We start from the raw sequence: 14,325 nt of genomic DNA on the forward strand, positions 1-14,325 counted from the left end.
AAAGAATTAGAGAAACAAAGTTGCTAAAAAATACCTCCCCCCTCAAAAAAATACTTCACACATTCTCAACTTTTATATACTTTTAGATGTACCATATCACGGCATAGGTAAATTTAGCTAATTTTTTGCTTGTTTTTATATTAAATGGACAGTATAGTTCACTGCACATTTATCAATCGACCAAAAAATGGACACAATCTTCTCTAGAAAACAAATGCACAAAAAGCCTCTTTACAAAATATATTTTTAATAGTCTAAAACATTTTGTTTAGTTCCCACTTCTGCTTCAAAGGCAGAAATAAATGTTCTCACTTCCATTTGTAACTAAATGCCAAACACAAATTTAGTATGTTTCTATACTAGACCTTCTATTTCACTGCATGTTACTTAAACAGATATACTATTTCTGTGCATCTCTTGTCGAGTTTCTGATTCATCAAGACACATGAAGGTATCACTCCACTCACTCCTGCCCGTATCTCTTAACCTCAAATGGGGCAATGCAGTGTAGACCGTGTGAGTCTGGTTAGATTCTTAAAGCACTCCATTGTCTTAAGTAGAGTGTACTAAACATAATTTCAGCTCTCCTTGATGGTGTGAGGACCTCGTAATGAATGTCGTAATTGTTCTGGGCTCCCTTAGAGTTGAGACCCTCTGGAGCTCAGGAGGGTGTGGGCTGTTTGGAAGCACCCCTAAGCTGTAGTGACAATCCCGCAGTGTCGCCTCCCTTGCTGTCAGCTGCTGCTCCTCACTGCTATTAAGGCCGCCACCGCCCCCACATGCCACTATTATATACTAATTGGAAATGACTGTAGTCAGGAGGAAGTAAATGAATGCATTAAACCAGCAGACTTTACACATGCTTCTAATTTAGTGGATATAATCCCCATGAGGGTCAACACGGGTGAGAAATCAGAAGACATGAATCGGGGCCCAAGTCCTCATAATTCCTGGCTTGGCGGACCTTAGGTCCATCATTTTACCTTTGCCAACAAGTGACAAGTGAAAGCACACAGCAGTTTCGGTTATTAGGCTGATTAGCCAAAGTGATGGGCGTCCGGCATAACCTATGACACAAAAATATGTGCTGAATGAGTGTGTGTATTTCATGGTTGTTTGTTTTCTAAAACTAAAGCCAGCTGTGCTTTCCTCTACACAGTAAAATGCACGGGTTTGAGAAAGACAAAGGGAGACTCGATGCAGCCAGTGCTACATTCTCACGGGCCTCACAGGAGATGCGACTGCGCGTGGCTGTGGCAGAAAGGTCAGCGTCTTTCGCTGGCAAAGGAGCACAGCACGGAAGGGACACATGGCCACCTCAAGCTCGTGCTTCCCTTCCCACTTTGTTCTGTCTTCCTCACATTTCTAATGTCTGTCTTGGGGAGGGGATAGCTCAGTGGTAGAGTGTGTGCTTAGCCTGCACGAGATCCTGGGTTCAAACCCCAGTGCTGTCCATTATAAATAAACAAACAAATCTAATTACCCCCACCCCAAAACATAAAAAATAAAAAGTGTATGTCTTGATGTATTATGCATGACTTTAAAAATCACCTTAAATTTTTCTCAGTAAAATGCAAGAAATAAATTGCATGATCATTAGTGGGTTAAAAAAAAGTATGATACTGTGTTTTTCTGAGAAATAATTGGTAAAATCCAAGTAATGGAGAGAATTAAGGTTTGGGATGATCAGAGTACAAGTCTGAGACAGTGAGGAGTTTGGGAAGTTGGATGCATCACTGAAAGTGCTTAACTGAGGAAACAAAGACAACAAGACAGCCAGCCAGAGCCTGGCCCTCGTGACACGTCCAACAAGGGCTAGCTTTTTGTTTCTTCCCTTTCACGCGTGAGAGAAGTGAAAATATTACACACTTTGGCCAGAGTCCATGGTCCACGCTCCATGCTGACAGGACACAGGGAGCCGTGTGGACGGGGTGTGGCTCCTCCCTTTGACTGAATTGGCCTCGGCAGAATGCTTTGGTTTTGTTTTTTTATACAGGTGTCAGGCAAACATGAATGGAGGATAAATATAAAAGAATCCAAAGAACACAGTCGAATTCTTTCTGTACCCTGTGACTCCTTTGAAAATACACCGTAATTAAGCCTTTTTGGTTGTACACGCTGACGGTCTCAGACATCAGGGGTGTTTGGCAACCCAGGGAGTCCTAGAACCCCAAGTTAGCCTTGTACCGAGACAGTTTTGGAAATTACTGATGTCAGGCACAAGACTGCCCTAGAAGACCTTTACCACGGGCCAAAAGAGTCACCAAACAACCTACTTAAATACTCGAATTAAATATGTTTAAGACTCTACCCAGAATAAGACCAGTTTTGCGAATACCCAACAAGGAAGCCACTTATCACTGTCAGCAATGTTTCAAAACATATTTACATTGAAGACAGCACGTGGGGGTCTAGAGAAAGAACTCAGGATTTACAACTCAATTTGCTTATCTGTCCCTCAAAACACATTCTTTGAGAAATTTATGTATTATTTTACAGAGCACAGAAGTATGAGTGAATTACTGTTTTTCATTCACCCACTTGTGGCTTAGCTGAAAACAAAGAAGTGTGAGAAAACACTATTCTTTTTGTCCTCAGAAAGTAAAATGAACCTTCTCTTGGAGGAGCCACTGCATACACCGTGTGAGAGGTTTCAGCTCTGCCACTCTCTACGTGCCCCAGGCAACTCCAGGCAGCCACATTCCAGTTGCAACGTCACCCAGGGCCAGCCAGGATATCCTTGTGATAAACACGTGGAGTTCCTCTGCTTGCTCACAGGAAAAACTTTCACAAACAAATGAATTCTCTAATTTTAATTCTATGGATGAAATAACCATTTTGCTTTGAGCCAAAGATTTCAAAGGAAAACCAGTTAGAATTTAACATCGAGTGCCTGTTTTAAAGGTTGGGTGGGGTGGGGAAGGTCCCTTCAACATAGCTTCAATTACTAAAACAAACAAGTTTCATGGTCTTGACATTAAATGAAACATACCAGCTTCTTGGATGGGGCTGCTACTAAGACCAGGGTCCTTAAAACATCCTTTATAAACTGCAAGTCATAAAGCAATCATGCATTTAAGTGTGGCACAGGGCATCAAGGGTGGGCAGGACTCACTGGCAGAGACCAAATATGTATTTCTTCTCAAATGATGATACGTAACCCAAAGTATGAATAATCTACATATACCAAAGTGAGCTCAATCTTGGCAACAGTTTTTCCTTCTCTTTAATAATAAAAGCACATTTTATAAATTCATAAATGCTTGTATAGCCATCACTTTACTTAAGATTCAAAACCAGCTTGATAAATCAACGTGCGGGGATGATCTTAACGAACGAGGGAGCTGAAAGGTTCTGAGGTTGAGCTGTCTCAGTTCACACAGTCTAACAGACAAAAACAGACTAAAGCCTGACCATTTCTTTCTCACAGTTCTATTCCTAGTGTCATCCTGTCTATCAAGACAAAAGCCAGGAGAGGAACTAGAAAGACAGAAGTCTCATGTGTAACTTCCTGACCGTGGTGGCCAGCATTCCAAAAGGGTAAGTTCAGACCTGGGTGAAGGGGACAGGGTGGCAGGTCTGGGGGTCCACGCCAGCTGGGGGCTTATTAAAGTGCACAGTTCTGAACCCCTAATTCACCTGTGTGTCTCTGGGCTCCAGAACATGCGCTGAAAGAAGCTCCCACCCAGTCTGATTCTTATGGGTGCTCAAGTATGAGAATCACTGCTCTAGGACACTCAAGAGAACCATGGAGAAAAAAAAAAATAACATTTACTGAAATACAGAGACGGTAACAGATATTACAGTAATTATCCCACTAGACACTAGATGGCAAGCTCTGTGAGAGCAGGACTTGTCCATCATTTTATTTCCATTTATTTATTACCTTACTTCTAACAACACCTGTCACACAGATGCTCAGTAGATAGTCTCTGAATGTAGTTACAGATCCCATAACTAGATGCTTTGTATTAATTTTTTACCCCAAATGCCCAGCACATGGCAAATGCCCAATGGATAATGGCTGATTAGAATCATAATCTCTGATAAAGGCTTGTGGTGTAGTATCTCACGTCATCCTCACGACCGCCCTGGGAGGGAAAGAGTAAACTTCCAATTCCCATTTCACAGATAAGGAAACCGAAGCTCTGAGAGGAGCGGTGACTTTCCTGAGCTGACTCAGACCTGTATCTACCATCCCCGAGCCCACGCCCTGCGCTGCTGCACTCCGGATGGGAGCTTTTACACTCAGGCGCAGGTCTAGCCTTCTGATACCGGACTAAACATTACAGAATGTCTAATGTGTCCATCCCACCAGCTCCTTAAGCAGCATAAATTCTAGGAGTCGGTGCAAGGGAGAGAAAGTTGATAGCCACAGACTGTGTTGAAATAAAACCCTCTTACTCACAACCTTGTTTTTCCTCAACCCATTTCTCTGGATTTCAGGAAATCCATTATTTTTTTCTCCATTCCTTTGAGTGTCCCTAGAGCAGTGATTCTCAAACCTCAATATGCAGAAGAATCAAACTGGAGGGTTCTTATTTCAAAGCACATTCTTGAGCCCCTCAAGTGACCATAACAGCATTGCTTAAAAAAAACAAAACAAAAACCCTATGACACTTGAATGACACTTGAAAATGGTCAGATTTTTATTTTTAGATTCTCCTAAAGCTTGTTCAAACCAAAGGGGATTTGTTTTTTCCAACAACCAGCTAGAAAGAAGCATACATTCAGCAATAATTCTAGAAACATCATTCTATTTGCCAAGCCCAAAAACACTGTGGGTAACTCAGTATCATACGACTCCAGGGAAGAAATACCCTTGCACACACAGATGCACCCAGCCTGCCTGGCCGCTCCACACCCGATGGCCTCTACACCTGGCCTCAGACATCTCCAATGCCCTCCTGTAGGCTCCGCCCCACCCCAATCGCTGGCCCAAAGGAAAGGGAGCCTGGGAAGCCCTTGAGTAGCAGCTCAACAGTTTGGTCAAGTTCCCAATGAGCCCACATTAACCTCATTCAGCAGACTCGAGTTCTTGTTGCCGGGTCCCTGAATTACATACATCCTAGTTTTTCAAGGTCTACTTCTCCCTCTCGGCCACCCCAGCAACTCTGCAACCAAACTTTCAATACTTTAGTAACTAGGATCCTAAGCCACGTCCTTATCCACTTTGTCCCCTGAGACCCTCCGCTTCCTCAGTGACAGATGTCTTGCTCTGCTGCTGCTCGGTCTCCTCTCTCCCCCAGCTGCTCAACAAAACTGCTCAACAACTTGCATCTTTGTGCACATTAGAAAAGGACTCCGTCCCCTCATCCTCGCCTCCACACAGCCCCGTGGGCACTTATTTTGGTGTGGGCAGGATTTCAGCCACAGTTTCCCCTTAGCTGGGTTCCCCCATTCAAGGCTCACGTCCAGAATCTTACCAGGTGGGCCTGCTGACAGCTTGTTTCCATTCAGCCCTGGGAGAGGCCCTTCTCCATTCAGGTCTCCATCAGTTCTCTGCTCACACTGACACATGCCCTGCACCGTCTGAACTCGGCAACAGATCTCACATCTTACTTTCCTTCCTCTTTGTAGTTATTGATCAGCTTACGACTCCTCTGGAATCACATACCCCCGTGAGCATTAGCTCTAGCTCTACTTACGCACTAACATCTCAGTTTTAGCACCATGGGTCCCCTAAGCCTCCTAGCCCTATCCACCACCATATAGCCCAAGCCTGCAAGGAGACACACAGGACCTCACTGCCATGGATGTAAAGGCCTCTGGCCTCTTTAACTCATTTATTACCCCTCTTTTAAGTAATAGTTCCTATTATTAATGGCAGGATCCAAATGTGTCTGGTAACCTCGTTATCTACCAAGGAGCTCCAGTGTTGATGATCATGTAAACAATAGCACCCTTCATTAAGTACCTACAAAATGCCTAGCACCGCACTAAGCCCCTTTCACACATGATGATGAAAACAGGGTTGCTATCATCCCCACGCAAGAGAGCTTTCTGGGTTTTAAAATTGTATGTTGTGGGAAACTTTTAAATTGTACATTATAGGAAACTGTATCTACTGTATTTTTTTTAACTGTAACAGCATGAACCTTTTTTAAGCAAGGAAATGATACACATTAAATACATGCATTTATTAATATACTTACTTACAAACACTGTAATATGAAAAACTATTCATTTCACAATTAAAGAGATAAGTCTTAAGGAATTAGTAGTCTGGTTGATGGGATTTCTGCTAGAAGGATCTGAAAATTCTCAATAGGCCATAATTAAAAAATAAAGACTTAGCCCACATAAAATTAAGTATTCTGCAATGTTACACCACCTGACAAAGCCAAATTTAAACCTGAAGTTCTCAGCTACTGCTATTTAATCAAATTAAGGGGAAAAATCTGATTACTAAGTAAATTAATAGAAAATTATAATTTAATTTATGTAAACTCCTCCACCACCCCCACAAAAGCTATTTGCATAGTTTCAATGAATAGGACCAAATGTATACATTCTGGCTGATTCCTAAATACATAGTTTTTTTTTTCTTTGTGCACACCAGAAGAATATATATAATTAACTTCTCTCTCCCTGGAACCAATTCTTCTGCTAATACAATGATGTGCAGCTAATTCCTACATGCACACACACACCTCTTACAGTCTTTCAAAAAAACCAATGCTTCACAGCTAACATTATACTTAATGGGGAAAAGTTGAAAGCATTTCCTCTAAGATCAGGAACAAGACAAGGATGCTCACTCTCGTCATTTTTATTCAACATAGTTTTGGAAGTCCTAGCCAATCAAAGAAATAAAAGGAATCCAAATTGGAAACAAAAAAGTAAAACTGTCACTGTTTGCAGATGACATGATACTGTAGAAAAGCCTAACAAGCGACCAGAAAACTACTAGAATTCATCAACAAGTTTGGTAAAGTTGCAGGATACAAAATTAATATACCGAAATCAGTTGCATTTCTATATGCTAACAATAAATAGCAGAAAAGAAAATTAAGGAAACAATACTATTTACTATTGCACCAAAAAGAATAAAGTACCTAGGAATAAACCTATCCAAGGAGGCAAAAGACCTGTCCTCTGAAAACTATAAGACACTGATGAAAGAAATTGAAGATGACATAAACAAATGGAAAGAGATACTGTTCTTGGATTGGAAGAATCAATATTGTTAAAATGGCCAACTACCCAAGGCAATATACTGATTCAGTGTAACCCCTATCAAACTACCAACAACATTTTTCACAGAGCTGGAACAAAAAATGTTAAAATTTGTATGGAAACATAAAAGACCCTGAATAGCCAAAATAATCTTGAAAAAGAAGAGCAGAGCTGGGGGAATCACACTCCCTGACTTCAGACTATACTACAAAACTACAGTAATCAAGACAGTATGGCACTTGTACAAAAACAGACACACAGATCAACAGAACAGAATAGAAGGTCCAGAAACAAACCCACGCACTTATGGCCAATTAATCTATGACAAAGGAGGCAAGAAATATTCAATGGAGAAAAGACAGTCTCTTCAATAAGTGGTGCTGGGAAAACTTGACAGCTACCTGTAAAAGAACAAAATTAGAACATTCTCTAACACTATATATAAAAATAACTCAAAATGGATTAAAAACTTAAATGTAAGACCAGATACTACAGAACTCCTAGAGGAAAACATAGGCAGAACACTCTTGGACATAAATCACAGCAATCTATTTTTTGAACCAGCTCCTGGAGTAATGGAAACAAAAGCAAAAATAAATAAATGGGATCTAATTAAACTTAAAAGCTTTTGCACAGCTAAGGATACCATCAAAAAATGAAAAGACAACCTACAGAATGGGAGAAAATATTTGCAAATGATGTGATCAACAAGGGACTAATTTCCAAAATATACAAACAGCTCATACACCTTAATACCAAAATAACAAGCAACCCAATCAAAAACTGGGCAGAAGAACTAAATAGACGTCTTTCCAAAGAAGACAGACAGATGGCCAACAAGAACATGGAAAGATGCTCAGCATCACTAATTGTTAGAGAAATGCACATCAAAACTACAATGAGATACCACCTCACACCAGCCAGAATGGCCATCATTAAAAAGTCTACAAACAATAAATGCTGGAAAGGGTGTAGAGAAAAAGGAACCTTCCTACACTGTTGATGGGAATGTACACTGGTGCAGCCACTATGGAGGACAGTATGGAGGTTCCTTAAAAAACTAAAAATAGACTTACCATATCATCCAGCAATACCAGTCCTGGGCATATACCCAGAGAAAAATATAATTCAAAAAGACACATGCATCCCGATGTTCACAGCACTACTATTTGCAATAGCCAAGACATGGAAACAACCCAAATGTCCATCAACAGATGACTGGATAAAGAAGATGTGGTATATATATGTATGTGTATACACACACACACACACACACACACACACACACACACACAATGGAATATTACTCAGTCATAAAAAAGAATAAAATAATGTCATTTGCAATAACATGGATGGACCTGGAGATCATCATTCTAAGTGAAGCAAGCCAGAAAGGGAAAGAAAAATGCTGTATGATGTCACTATATGTGGAATCTAAAAAAAAAAATACAAATGAACTATTTATTATTTACAGATTAGATAACTGATTTCTTGAATATGTGTAAGTACATTTGACTGTCCTTTATGAATGGATCACTGTATTCTGTTGATTCTTATTTTGTGGTAGGCTTTATTCCCTTGATAACTAGTATAAAAGCTAAAGCTCTTAACTGTTCTTAGAAACAATGAACAGTATATACATGTAAATTTTTTAAAAAAGTTTGAAGACTGTTTTCATTATATTTTTATACTAACATTTTCTGAGTCTGTTTCCAAAAGTGATAACTGGAGAATTAAGATAATTGTCTAGGATTAATTACAATTTCTTGGTATCTCTTTTCTTGTGAGAACTCACTGCAGAAAAAGAGTTTTATACTGGTCACTTATCTGGGTATTTGTCTCATTTGCATAAGTATGTGGATATTTATATAATTTTAATCTAAATTATGGTTACAGGAAAGCAAAGTTCTTTTCTGGTAGCATATACTACTACAAATGACCTTCATCCTCCCTTGCTGTTTCTATCATCCAATTCTCATATATTTCTTGTAAATGATTCCAGACAAAGAGGTTGATAAGTAAGGGAAAAATAAAACTTAGCAATATAGGAAAATGTTATCTATTAAAATAATTTAAATATGTTTTCCCTTACACAACACATTTAAAAGTGTCAACATTTTGTGAAAGGATTTAACAGCATGTATGCATCATATGAAAACATGTTACCAAAGGATCTCTGCACCATGGGTCCTCTATTTTCTGGACTTCCTAGCCCTTCATTTCAAGCCTAAAACCATATAAACCATATATATATATAAATATATATATATATATATAAATATGTATTTATATATATCCATTTATCCTCCATTCTTTATGTCATAGTTGTCTGAAGTATTACATGTATGTTGAAAACCCTACCAGAGAATGTTGTAAGTTTTGTTCTCAACAGGCATACACATTTTAAATAAATTAAAAAAGAAAAAGAATCTGACAACAACAACAAAAAAAGGCAAAGGATCCGAACAGACATTTCTCCAAATAAGGTATACAAACTGCCAATAAGCACATGAAAAGATGCTCAATTCTTTAATTATTAGGAAAATGCAAATCAAAACCACAGTGAGATACCATGTCACAACCTCTATTTATCCTCGTCAGACTGCTCTTAATAATATTTCTATTTGGGGAATTAATTTAGATTTTCTTTATGACTTAAAATATAGTCTATTTTTAGAAATGACCTACATGTACTTGAAGGAATAGACCATATTATCATGGAACAGAGCTGGATATATAGCTATTAGGTATACATTATTGATTATTTATTTAGGTTTTCTTTATCCTTACTAGGTATTTTCTCCTCAGTCTGTCTAGGTCAGAGGGAAGTGTTCTAAATTCTCCTATTATTAGTGTGGATTTATCTGGTTTTACTTTTATCTTCTATAATTTCTGCTTTGTTAAAGTTGCTGCTATATTGTTTTGTGCATAGAACTTTATAACAGTAATTAATTACTTCATTATACATTGTGGCTTTTGGCATTATAGAATATCCTTCTTTACCTTGTTTAATGCTGTTAATTTTGAATTATAGATTATTTGACACTAAAAAACAAAACAAAAACAAAAAAACCCAATGATTTTGCCAGATTTCAACCTTAGCATATGAAGACAGACCTTGTCACCTAATAAAAGCAAAGCCCTCACTACTAAAGCAGATGACCGAATCCTGCCTCGAAAATTGGATGTGCTCACTGCAAAAAATATAAAAGGGAGAGAAATGACTTTTCAACAGAATTTTGTTTTTTAATAGCACAGCAGGACACACTAAAATCATTCAGCTAATAGGACACTATATTAGATGCTAAAAATAAATGAACTGAAGTTCCTGTTTTCAAAATCTCTCCCTTTAAACTCAGCTTCATTGAAATACACAAAGAAGCTTTTAAGGGAACTTGTCATATTCCTACTGTTTATTCATATTTTCTGCCAGACACCCATTTCTTCTCCCAGGGTGGAAATTTTCTCTATTTCTTATATTAATATCACACTGATAAGACAACCTGAAAGGAGTTAACGTTAATGATGTGTGGCCAATTTTTAAAATTAATTTTATGGAGGTAAAAAATTTTTATAAAGAAACCCACCACTTTTAAGTGTAGAGTTTGATGAGTTTTGACAAATGTGTATAGTTGTATGACAACCACCAAAATCATACCGAACATTTCCATCAGCCCCCAAAGTTCCCCGTGTTCTTTGCAGCCAACTCTCTTCCCCTAATCTCTGGCCCCTAATCTGTTAATCACTACAGCTTTGCTTTCTCTAAAAGTTCATATAAATGGAATCATACAGTATGTATCTTATTTCTGCCTTATTTCAATTAGTATAATGCTTTTGGGAAAAAACCATCCATGTTGTTGCTTATGCTAGGAGTTAATTCCTTTTTACTGCTGTGGACAAAAGAAATGTTGCCTGCCATTTCAGTCAACCCATCAAGCCATCAGCCACAGCAGCCATGGCGCCCCACCCACCCATGGCGCCCCCGAGGGGATTCAGGAAAGAGAAAAACAGGATCCTGGCCACAGGTTGTTAGGATGCATAGCAAAGGGGGGAGGGTATAGTTCAAGCGGTAGAGTGCATGAGGTCCTGAGTTCAATCCCCAGTACCTCCTCTAAAAATAGATACACCTAATTACCTCCCTCCAAAAAAAAATAAGATACACATCAAAGGAATGACTTCAATAAGCTCAGACAGGTACATCTTCCCATACATAGAAAGCACTAAAATCACTAAGATTTTCATGATTTTATGATCATTAACAGAGATGTCTGTATTAGCAACAATCTTTTGATGTTTGACTACATTTTTTTTCCCTAGCAAAAACTCCTGTATATCCTGCCTCCTCCCTCGCCTCTGTGGAACAGTTCCTCAAGCTACCTGAGAGGCTGTATCCGGGCTACGGTGCTCAGAAAGGCCACCAAATAAAACATAACGCTCAGCTTTTAAGTTGTGCATTTTTTTTATCAGTCAACAGTGCTAATCTGTATTCCATTGTATGGCTATACCATAACCACAACCTGTTTATCAACTCAGCAGCTAACAAACATTTGGTTTCTTTTCAGTTTGGGTTATTATAAACAAAGTGACATTGAAAATTCAAGTAGAAGGCTTTGAGTGTGCATATGTTTTTATGGGTCATAAAGTCAATGTCTAACTTTATATGAAAATTTTCTATTATACTCTGGTAGCTATTTCTGAATGACAGATTTGCTTCAATCTCTCCATTAAAAGGAAAAAGCCCCTGCTGATAATAATTCAAATCACTGACGCCATTGAATAATACAAATCACTGACAGAGGTAAGGATGGATGAATCCATTACCACTGAGCACTCATTACGCGTGTGTACTCTACTTCAGGACATGGGGAGCAGAGCTCACAGTTGGGTGAGGGAGCCAAGTCCCACTGTTTCAACACGAGTATGCTTAACTGTTGTGGGAAGCAAAAATATATTTTAGACTCCTGCTATTCAGACACACACACACACACACAGTTTGAGAGGAACTGGAAGCTCTTTCTAAGTTCCAGGCTATCTCTTTTGGGCTTGACCTTTTAAAATTTCCAACCAACAGAATTTTCTCTGAATAAACTAGTGAGACTCTCTTTGAAAATAAGGAGCTTTGAGAAAAATGTCCCTCACATTCTAGGGGATGTTTGTGGTCTCTGTAAATTCCCGGGACGTTTGCACTCCTGTATTGTTTTCAGTCTTAGCCTTCTACTCCTACCAGCATCACCGCTGGTATATTTGAGAGCAAATACACAGGACTCCTCCGTTTATACCTCCAGGACTTCTGATTCGCCCAAAAGGCCCAAGTGAATCACCAGCCAAGCACTCACAACATTTTCAAGTATTGCTACTCACAACTGGGACCAGGAATTACAAATCTTAGAACTGGAAAGACTGCAAGAGGTCAGGGCATTTAGGCAGAGTAAGGTCTTATGTCACCACATTACAGAAGAGACAGACGGGATTTAGAAAAAATAACTTGCCAAAGGTGACCTCACTGGCAAGTAGCAGTGTCGGCAGCGCAGAATATTTTCATGTGGATTTTCCTCCAGCAGGATTCCGGTCTCACCGTGGGTACACAATAATAACCCATTAGTCTCTGTTTCCTCCCAGTTCTCTCTGATTTGGGCAGTTTTCAGTTCCTGAAACACATCCCTTGGGTGGCACTGCCCTGGCTGGGTCTCACTCCTGCTGCCTGTGCTTCTGACTCTCCTCTGCCTCCTCGGCATGCCTAACCATAGGTGTTCCCAAGCTCTTGCCTGAATCCTGTTTTCTAAACCCATGACTTCCCAGCTACTAGTAATGATCTCTAATCTATCTTCCCTGAAACCCGACCACGTGCTGTACTGGCATCAAATCCTCCCAGCCCAGCTCTCATTTTGTCACCCACCACACAGGAAAGCCTTGAGCGGCTTCCCATTGTCTGCCAAATACACATGAAATCACTTAGCCTGGCACCAGAGACTTCTTTAATTTGGTCCTTCCATCTTACTTCTCATCCTCTTCTTCATGCAATTTATTCTTTGTAGGTAGCAGCACAACTAGACGTTAAGGTTGCCTGCTTGGCAATCAGACCCGCTGGGTGTGAGCCTTAGTTCTACCTCTGTCTAGCTGCATGACCGTGGGATGTTCTTTACCTTGTTATACCTCAGCTGTAAAGTGGGACTAATGACACTACCTAGTAGAGCTATGTAAGTCATAAATATAAAGCACTTAGAAGAACGTCTGGCTCGTGATCAGGACACTCCTAATCTTGTTTTTAATTCTTCTTTGAAACTAATGAAGTATTAGCGTCCACATACCAAGACTTCACTAAAAAATTAACTTCATAACATCCTGGTAAAGATCCTAAAGAACTCATGACACTGTGTGATAACAGCCTCCAAAAATTTAGCTTCCATTATCATTTCTGCACATTCTTTAAACATTTCAAAGTATCTGTGAAAGGAAGCCTTACTCATCTGCTTCTAAATATAAAACAAAAGATATTCAAGATAAGCAGTAATTCATCAGCAAAACTCAGCTTAGAATTAGACCCTGTTTCTGGCTGTAGAAGCCATACCTTTTTATGCTTTTCATAATAAAACTGCTGAGTCTTGGTAAAAACCAAGCAAATAACCCTGATTTGCAATCAGCATATCAAATGGATGTCTTGAAGCAAGAAATAAAATCAAAAATTTTACAAATAATCTGAGCTGACAAGTATTTTTCATCTTATACTCTGATCTGGATCCATTATAATGTTGAGAAGGATTCAAATATTGTATTCTAGGCTCAGAAGCAAATTTCGGGGTCAATCAGCAACATCTAACAAGGTGAGGATGAAGAGTTGAGCATCTGTCAGCCCGAGGCTAGAGAACAGAGGTCGAAGAATAAACAGTGCAACAGATGCAAATAAAACTAGTGTAAATTTCCTGAATACTTATGTGACAGAGCTGCTCTCAACACTGTAGATTTTTAATTCTTTTAATTCTCAAAATCACCCTTTAAGAAAGGTACTATGGTCGTCCCTACCGCACAGATGACAACACTAAAGCATAGAGAAGTTATAATGCACCTGAGGACACCCAAGTATTAAGTGGCAGAGCTGGAATTTGAACCCAGGCACACACCAGAATCCATGCTCTACACATTATAATA

The 14,325-nt window shown here is 39.2% G+C and overlaps 1 protein-coding gene across 6 annotated transcripts in view; it reads right to left on the reverse strand.

The window, feature by feature from the left end:
- ST3GAL6 (ST3 beta-galactoside alpha-2,3-sialyltransferase 6) overlaps nucleotides 1–14,325 on the reverse strand; it is a 65,494-nt gene that overhangs the window by 30,418 nt on the left and 20,751 nt on the right. Inside the window, exon 3 of one of the 6 annotated variants that reach the window (XM_031672279.2) lies at nucleotides 984–1,067. The exons of the other annotated variants lie outside the window; for them this stretch is intronic. The gene's annotated coding sequence lies outside the window, so the exon portion shown is untranslated. The remainder of the gene's footprint in view (nucleotides 1–983; nucleotides 1,068–14,325) is intronic. 6 annotated transcript variants of the gene reach the window in all.

The sequence above is a fragment of the Vicugna pacos genome, chromosome 1 (genome assembly GCF_048564905.1).
Source record: "Vicugna pacos chromosome 1, VicPac4, whole genome shotgun sequence".
Lineage (NCBI taxonomy): Eukaryota > Metazoa > Chordata > Mammalia > Artiodactyla > Camelidae > Vicugna > Vicugna pacos.